This window comes from Oncorhynchus keta, chromosome 16 (assembly GCF_023373465.1).
Source record: "Oncorhynchus keta strain PuntledgeMale-10-30-2019 chromosome 16, Oket_V2, whole genome shotgun sequence".
Classification (NCBI taxonomy): Eukaryota; Metazoa; Chordata; class Actinopteri; order Salmoniformes; family Salmonidae; genus Oncorhynchus; species Oncorhynchus keta.
In genome coordinates this window covers 2,156,507-2,166,258 of record NC_068436.1, presented here as the reverse complement: position 1 = coordinate 2,166,258, position 9,752 = coordinate 2,156,507, and positions in this window count along the sequence as shown.

The following is a 9,752-nucleotide window of genomic DNA, read 5'->3' as shown; positions in this document are numbered from 1 at the left end:
AAATAATTAACATCCAATCACATTAACCATTACTCTCTCGTTGGAATTCCACTAACGGTCCGTATGTAGCCAAACTTAGATGTTGCTCATTTTATTATTTTTTTATTTCACCTTTATTTAACCAGTTAGGCAAGTTGAGAACAAGTTCTCATTTACAATTGCGACCTGGCCAAGATAAAGCAAAGCAGTTTGACAGATACAACGACACAGAGTTACACATGGAGTAAAACAAACATACAGTCAATAATACAGATTATTATTATTATATTACAGTATAAACAAGTATATATATGATGTGAGCAAATGAGGTGAGAAGGGAGGTAAAGGCAAAAAAAGGCCATGGTGGCAAAGTAAATACAATATAGCAAGTAAAACACTGGAATGGTAGTTTTGCAATGGAAGAATGTGCAAAGTAGAAATAAAAAATAATGGGGTGCAAAGGAGCCAAATAAATGAATTAATTAAATACAGTTGGGAAAGAGGTAGTTGTTTGGGCTAAATTATAGGTGGGTTATGGACAGGTGCAGTAATCTGTGAGCTGCTCTGACAGTTGGTGCTTAAAGCTAGTGAGGGAGATAAGTGTTTCCAGTTTCAGAGATTTTTGTAGTTCGTTCCAATCATTGGCAGCAGAGAACTGGAAGGAGAGGCGGCCAAAGAAAGAATTGGTTTTGGGGGTGACTAGAGAGATATACCTGCTGGAGCGTGTGCTACATGTGGGAGATGCTATGGTGACCAGCGAGCTGAGATAAGGGGGGACTTTACCTAGCAGGGTCTTGTAGATGACATGGGGCCAGTGGGTTTGGCGACGAGTATGAAGCGAGGGCCAGCCAACGAGAGCGTACAGGTCGCAATGGTGGGTAGTATATGGGGCTTTGGTGACAAAACGGATTGCACTGTGATAGACTGCATCCAATTTGTTGAGTAGGGTATTGGATGCTATTTTGTAAATGACATCGCCAAAGTCGAGGATTGGTAAGGATGGTCAGTTTTACAAGGGTATGTTTTGCAGTGAAGGATGCTTTGTTGCGAAATAGGAAGCCAATTCTAGATTTAACTTTGGATTGGAGATGTTTGATATGGGTCTGGAAGGAGAGTTTACAGTCTAACCAGACACCTAAGTATTTGTAGTTGTCCACGTATTCTAAGTCAGAGCCGTCCAGAGTAGTGATGTTGAACAGGTGGGTAGGTGCAGGTAGCGATCGGTTGAAGAGCATGCATTTAGTTTTACTTGTATTTAAGAGCAATTGGAGGCCACGGAAGGAGAGTTGTATGGCATTGAAGCTTGCCTGGAGGGTTGTTAACACAGTGTCCAAAGAAGGGCCAGAAGTATACAGAATGGTGTCGTCTGCATAGAGGTGGATCAGAGACTCACCAGCAGCAAGAGCGACCTCATTGATGTATACAGAGAAGAGAGTCGGTCCAAGAATTGAACCCTGTGGCACCCCCATAGAGACTGCCAGAGGTCCGGACAGCAGACCCTCCGATTTGACACACTGAACTCTATCAGAGAAGTAGTTGGTGAACCAGGCGAGGCAATCATTTGAGAAACCAAGGCTGTCGAGTCTGCCGATGAGGATGTGGTGATTGACAGAGTCGAAAGCCTTGGCCAGATCAATGAATACGGCTGCACAGTAATGTTTCTTATCGATGGCGGTTAAGATATCGTTTAGGACCTTGAGCGTGGCTGAGGTGCACCCATGACCAGCTCTGAAACCAGATTGCATAGCAGAGAAGGTATGGTGAGATTCGAAATGGTCGGTATTCATTCCATTTGCTCGAAAATAGATAAATGATTTTAAAAAGTAAGTCCATAGAGCAGTGGTGGGCCGTCAGGGCCAGCAAGGCCTTCTCTGCTGGCCTAAACATCATCAGAATATATATATCATTTTAATATATTTTCCCACAAATATATATTAAATTATTCCCCAGAGTACTCTTCATTTCATAGCTTTCCTCTTGGTTGCACTGTTTCCAGCCCCAGGTTGAGATTTGGACTGGGCTGGTCTTTATGTTAGATCTTTTATCCAGTCATATTCAGCCATCATGTGTTGCCAGGGGTCTAAAATCTGCCCCCAGGCCTTCAGAATCAACAGTGCGGGCGCTTGTAGCTTAAAGTGAATGGAAAAGAACATTTAGTGTCAACCAATCAGCTTTAGAGTTGGCTATTGTACGCCTGCTGGGGGCAGGCATAGTGCGTGCATGTCTTTTGATTGGATTACCAATATTGAGAGGCAGGTCCTATGGGCAGGTCTATACAGAACCTCAGAACTAGGAATTTGAATTTGATAAACAAATTCATTTGCATACTACTAAGCTGTTTTTTCAACCCACAATGGCGGAAGGAGGAGAAGATATCGATTTGGTCGAGGATATAATTATAACGCCATTCTCAAGACAAACTTTTCAAGAAAAGTTAGACATTGTAAGGAGAGGTCGCCCGACGCCGACGCTACAAAGCCTGTCACAGGCGGGAAAGGGGTTCGTTCGCCACTTTCAAAGTTCCAACTACGAGCGCTATCAATGGCTAACAGGCTCCGAGAAGCACTGCAAACTCTACTGCTGGGAATGCCTATTATTACAATTGAGCGAAAGAGGCGCAGGTTCAGTCAAATCTACGATGACACAGCGCATCTCAAGTTCACCCAGCGCACGCAGAGGCCCAGCACAAGGAGACCCTCACACATACTACCAACAACTCCACAGCAATATTCTGGACAATTCTTTGCCAGATTCGAAACAGGTTTCAAGACCACGAAAAATGTATGTTTCTCTCCCTCCTGGACCCCCAAGCACTTTCAGACCTACCGGAAAAAAATTCCCCCAAAATTCCCCCAAACAGCCTTCTCCTTAACAGAACACTGTTCAACCTATCCAAGCTAAAAACAGAACTGACTGTAATGTATGCTATGACTGATTTTGAAGGGAAAAGTCCCTCTGATCTCCTTGATTCCCTTAATCAGAAAAATCTGAATGGGGACATGTGGCAACTTTACACATTGGCATGTGTGACAGTGACTATCCCTGTTTCCACGGCTTCTGTCGAGCGGTCATTCTCGGCCTTAAAGCGAATCAAAACGTATTCCAGAAATGCTACTGGACAGACTGGGCTTTCAGCATTGGCCTCCATGTCGATAGAAAAGGACTTATTGGTGGAACTAAAACACACAGATGGACTGTACAACAGAGTCATTGAAGTCTTCTTGAGCTAAAGAAAGGAGGATGGATTTTGTGTTCAAATAATCAGTCTTTGGTGAGTAGGCATACAATGCATTTTATTTTTTATTAAATGTGCATGTATGTTTCGCATTTTATTTCGTTGATATTAAATAGCCTATATATTAACAAAATAAAATGGCAAATAGCCTATGTTGCAAATTATTTGTTTTCTTTCTTTTATATTCAGTGAATAGTCATGTGTCTTTATCATCACGGTGAAACTGCTTTGGGTGCGACGTGACGCCTGGTTATACTGCGTTTCTGTCTAAATGTATAGTTTCCAGAGCCATGGCATCATAATGATGGTAATAAGAGGTGGATTAATTCGGGTGGGACTGTGTAGGACCTCACTGAAGGCCCAGGCCCCAGGCCCACGGCACGCCACTGCCATAGAGACACATTCCAGCTCTACTGGTAGTACTGCTACTACCAGCAGTACTACACCTGACGACGACACAAGTTGTTCTGCTTCCACAAGCACATCCAATGCTAGCATCAGTAATTCTACATTTGTTGTTAGCCCAGCTAGCATGGACATTGACAGTTGTGAATCTGATGCAGCCGAAGAGCTACTCCCCATTACCCGGGAAAGCACCGAACAACAGACAGGGACGTTGGAGCATCAAAGAGGCGCAAATATGATGAGAATTACATTGATTTGGGGTTCACTTATATTGGGAGTTGTGCCTTTCCTCAGCCACAGTGTGTTATATGTGCAAAAGTACTATCTCACAACTCAATGAAACCTTCACTCCTGCGAAGACATTTACAAACAAAACATGCCAATTTGAAAAATAAGCCACAGGAATTTTTTGAGCAAGAATTAAGAAGACTTTTGAGTAGTAATAAATGTATAGCAACAGATACCATTAATAGGAATGGGCTAGAAGCATTTCATATGGTGAGCTACCGAGTGGCTAGGACAGGCAAGCCCCATACTATTGTGGAGGACTTATTTCTTCCTGCTGCCGCGGATATGGCTGGGACAATGCTGCTCCCGACGCCACTTGGGTACACTGCAGCATCCACCGAGAGGCTCTTGCTGCCTGACAGCTTGAAAGACGTTTTGGACACTACAGTGAAAATGGTCAACTTTGTTAAAGCAAGGCCCCTGAACTCTCATGAATTTTCTGCACTATGCAATGACATGGGTAGTGACCATGTAACACTTCTACAACATGCAGAAGTGCGCTGGTTATCAAGGGCAGAGTATTAACAGTTTTTAAAAATTGAGAGATAAGCTTAAAGTTTTCATTTGCTGACCATAATTTTCATTTGTCTAACCGCTTGCATGATGACGAGTTTCTCACACGACTGGCCTATCTGGGTGATGTTTTTTCTCACCTGAATAATCTGAATCTAGGATTACAGGGAACCTTCGCAACTATATTCAATGTGCGGGGCAAAATTGAGGCTATGATTATGAAGTTGGAGCTCTTCTCTGTCTGCATTAACAAGGACAACACACAGATCTTTCCATCATTACAGACAATGTCAAATGTGATATAGCGAAGCACCTGAGTGAGTTGGGTGCGCAATTACGCAGGTAATTTCCCGAAACGGCCGACACAAACAACTGGATTCATTATCCCGGTCATGCCTCCAGTCCACTTACCGTTATCTGAACAAGAGAGCTTCATCAAAATCTCAACAAGCGGTTCTGTCAAAATGTAATTTAATTTAATCAGAAGCCACTGCCAGATGTCTGGATAGGGCTGCACTCGCAGTATCCCGTTTACATACACTTAGGTTTTTCAACCACTCCACTTGTTAACAAACTATAGTTTTGGCAAGTCGGTTAGGACATCTACTTTGTGCATGACACAAGTCATTTTTCCAACAATGGTTTACAGAATTCCAGAAAATGATGTCATTGCTTTAGAAGCTTCTGATAGGCTAATTGACATCATTTGAGTCAATTGGTGGTATTCCTGTGGATGTATTTCAAGGCCTACCTTCAAACTCAGTGCCTCTTTGCTTGACATCATGGGGAAATCAAAAGAAATTAGCCATGACCTCAGAAAAACAATGTACACCTCCATAAGTCTGGTTCATCCTTGGGAGCAATTTCCAAATGCCTGAAGGTACCACGTTCATCTGTACAAACAATAGTACGCAAGTATAAACACCATGGGACCACGCAGCCGTCATACCGCTCAGGAAGGAGACTGTTTGGCCATAATGACCATCATTGTGTTTGGAGGAAAAGGGGGAGGCTTGCAAGCCGGAGAACACCATCCCAACCGTGAACCACAGTGGTTGCAGCATAATGTTGTGGAGGTGCTTTGCTGCAGGAGGGACTGGTGCACTTCACAAAATAGATGGCATCATGAGTACGGAGAATTATGTGGATATATTGAAGCAACATCTCAAGGCATCAGTCAGGAAGTTAAAGCTTGGTCGCAAATGGGTCTTCCAAATAGACAATGACCCCAAGCATACTTCCAAAGTTGTGGCAAAATGGCTTAAGGACAACAAAGTCAAGGTATTGGAGTGAACATCACAAAGCCCTGACCTCAATTATATGGAAAATTTGTGGGCAGAACTGAAAAAGCGTGTGTGAGCAAGGAGGCCTACAAATCTGACTCAGTTGCACCAGCTCTGTCAGGAGGAATGGGCCAAAATTCACCCAACTTATTGTGGGAAGCTTGTGGAAGGCTACCCAAAACTTTTGACCCAAGTTAAACAATTTAAAAGGAAATTCTACCAAATACTAACTGAGTTTATGTAAACTTCTGACCCACTGGGAATGTGATGAAAGAAATAAAAGCTGAAATAAATCATTCTCTCTACTATTATTCTGAAATTTCACATTCTTAAAATAAAGTGGTGATCCTAACTGACCTTAAACAGGGAATTTTTTACTAGGATTAAAATGTCAGGAATTGTGAAAAACTGATTTGAAATCAATTTGTAAGTCGCTCTGGATAAGAGCGTCTGCTAAATGACTTAAATGTAAATGTAAATGTATTTGGCTAAGGTGTACAGTGGGGCAAAAAAGTATTTAGTCAGCCACCAATTGTACAATTTCTCTGACTTAAAAAGATGAGAGAGGCCTGTAATTTTCATCATAGGTACACTTCAACTATGAGCAGTGATGTTTTGGGGCTGTTGCTGGGCAACACGGACTTTCAACTCCCACCAAAGATTTTCTATGGGGTTGAGATCTGGAGACTGGCTAGGCCACTCCAGGACCTTGAAATGCTTCTTACGAAGCCACTCCTTCGTTGCCCGGGCAGTATGTTTGGGATCATTGTCATGCTGAAAGACCCAGCCACGTTTCATCTTCAATGCCCTTGCTGATGGAAGGAGGTTTTCACTCAAAATCTCACGATATATGGCCCCATTCATTCTTTCCTTTACACGGATCAGTCGTCCTGGTCCCGTTGCAGAAAAACAGCCCCAAAGCATGATGTTTCCACCCCCATGCTTCACAGTAGGTATGGTGTTATTTGGATGCAACTCAGCATTCTTTGCCCTCCAAACACGACGAGTTGAGTTTTTACCAAAATGTTATATTTTGGTTTTATTTGACCATGACATTCTCCCAATCTTCTTCTGGATCATCCAAATGCTCTCTAGCAAACTTCAAACGGGCCTGGACATATACTGGCTTAAGCAGGGGGACACGTCTGGCACTGCAGAATTTGAGTCCCTGGCGGCGTAGTGTGTTACTGATGGTAGGCTTTGTTACTTTGGTCCCAGATCTCTGCAGGTCATTCACTAGGTCCCCCCGTGTGGTTCTGGGATTTTTGCTCACCGTTCTTGTGATCATTTTGACCCCACGGGGGGAGATCTTGCATGGAGCCCCAGATCGAGGGAGATTATCAGTGGTCTTGTATGTCTTCCATTTCCTAATAATTGCTCCCACAGTTGATTTCTTCAAACCAAGCTGCTTACCTATTGCAGATTCAGTCTTCCCAGCCTGGTGCAGGTCTACAATTTTGTTTCTGGTGTCCTTTGACAGCTCTTTGGTCTTGGCCATAGTGGAGTTTGGAGTGTGACTGTTTGAGGTTGTGGACAAGTGTCTTTTTATACTGAGAACAAGTTCAAACAGGTGCCATTAATGAAGGTAACAAGTGGAGGACAGAGGAGCCTCTTAAAAACAGGTCTGTGAGAACTAGAAATCTTGCTAGTTTGTAGGTGACCAAATAGTTGTTTTCTACCATAATTTGCAAATAAATTCATTACAAATCCTAAAATGTGATTTAATGGATTTTTTTTCTAATTTTGTCTGTCATAGTTTAAGGGTACCTATGATGAAAATTACAGGCCTCTCATCTTTTTATGTGGGAGAACTTGCACAATTGGTGGCTGACTAAATACTTTTTTGCCCCACTGTATATCATCCTCGTCACACCCTGACCTAACCAAAATAATGAAGAAAACTAAGATCAGTAAGGTCAGGGTGTGACAGTACCCGGCTGCAAACCTAAACCCATATGGGAGGGTCTGGGTGGGCATCTAACTTTGGTGGCGGCTTAGGTTCTGGACGCCCCTTCTTTACACTGAGGGCTGGGGACCCCGGGCTGAGGACCGTCGTGGGAGGTTCCGGACTGTGGCCCGTCGTTGCAGGTTCCAGTCTGTGGCCCGTCGTTGGAGGTTCCGGTCTGTGGCCCGTCGTTGGAGGTTCCGGTCTGTGGCCCGTCGTTGGAGGTTCCGGTCTGTGGCCCGTCGTTGGAGGTTCCGGTCTGTGGCCCGTCGTCGGATGCTCTGGACTGGGTACTGTCGTTGAATGCTCTGGACTGGGTACTGTCGCCGGACGCTCTGGACTGGCGAAGCGCACTGTAGGCCTGTTGCCGGCACTGGTGGTACCGGGCTGGGGACACGCAACTCATGGCGAGTGCGAGGAGCAGGGAGTACTGGACCCTGGAGGTGCACTGGAGGCCTGGTGCGTGGTGCCGGCACTGGTGGTACCGGGTTAGGGACACGCACCTCAGGGCGAGTGCAGGGAGGAGGAACAGGGCGTACTGGGCTCTGGAGACACACAGGAAGCCTGGTGCGTGGTGTTGGCACTGGTGGTACTGGGCTGGGGACACGCACCTCAGGGCAAGTGCGGTGAGGTGGAACAGGACGTACTGGACTGTGGAGGCGCACTGGAGGTCTGGAGTGTAGAGCTGACACAACCCGTCCTGGCTGGATGTTTATTTTCGCCCTGCAGATGCAGGGCACTGGCACAGGACGGAGAAACAGTACGCAGAGCCGGCGCAGAATATCCTGGAGACCAGGAGCGCTAAGCCGGCACCCTCCTTCCTGGCTGGATGCCCATTCTAGCCCGGCCAATGCGAGGAGCTGGAATAGAACCCACCGAGCTAGAATAGCGCACTGGAGACACCATGCGCATCTCTGCATAACACTGTGCCTGACCAGTTTCACGCTCCCCACGGTAAGCACGAGGAGTTGGCTCAGGTCTGCTACCTGACTCAGCCAATCTCCTCGTTTGCCCCCCCAAAACAAATCTTGGGGCTGCCTCTCGGGCTTCCGTGCTAGTCGTGTTCCCTTATATCATCGCCGTTCCTCCAGTGCTATCTCCACTTGCCTCCATGGTAGATGATCCTCTCCTGCCAGTACCTCCTCCCACATCCAGGATCCTTTACCGTCCAGTATTTCGTCCCATGTCCGTGCTGTCTGCTCCATTATACGCTGCTCCTCCTTTTCATGCTGCTTGGACCTTTTTTGGTGGGGTATTCTGTCACGTTCGTTGTAACGAGAAGACCAAGGCGCAGCATGATGAGAATACTCTTTATTAAAGGAAGGACACTTAAACTAACCAAACGAACGTGAAGCTATAAACACTGGTGCTGACATTCAACTATACATAGACAAAACAACAAAACGACCGTGACGCTATAAACACTGGTGCTGACACAGGCCCCTATACATAGACAATAACTCACGAAATACCCAAGGAATATGGCTACCTAAATAGGATCCCCAATCAGAGACAACGATAAACAGCTGCCTCTGATTGAGAACCAATCTAGGCAACCATAGACATAAAAACACCTAGACAAGGTTCAACCCCATAAACATACAAAAACCCTAGACAGGAAAAAAACACATATATCACCCTCGTCACACCCTGACCTAACCAAAATAATAAAGAAAAGTAAGAATACTAAGGTCAGGGTGTGACAGTGTCTTCCGCATTTAACCCAACCCCTCTGAATCAGAGAGGTGCGATTACTCATAAAACGCTAAGGAGCACTAACAAGCAGCAGATCTCTCTGTTGCGTTTACAAGATGAAGAGGACCATCTTTGAAGTTTAGTGCATTATCAAATTGTACTGACATGTCAGGATACTGCTGAGCAAAGTGCTGCTCAGCACTTGCTGCTGTCTTCAGATGAGAAGGGATCACTCCTAAAGATTTCTACCCTGGTCAATGTAGATCCCACATCTTCCCTATACATGTCTGCCTGTACTGTGGCGCAAGGCACCAGCTCTTCCCCAGTCTTTTAAGGGCATCCTCATCCATACTCTGCCAAGTGATTGGGTATTCCTTTGCCTGTTCCAGCCATCACTAACACCTCATTT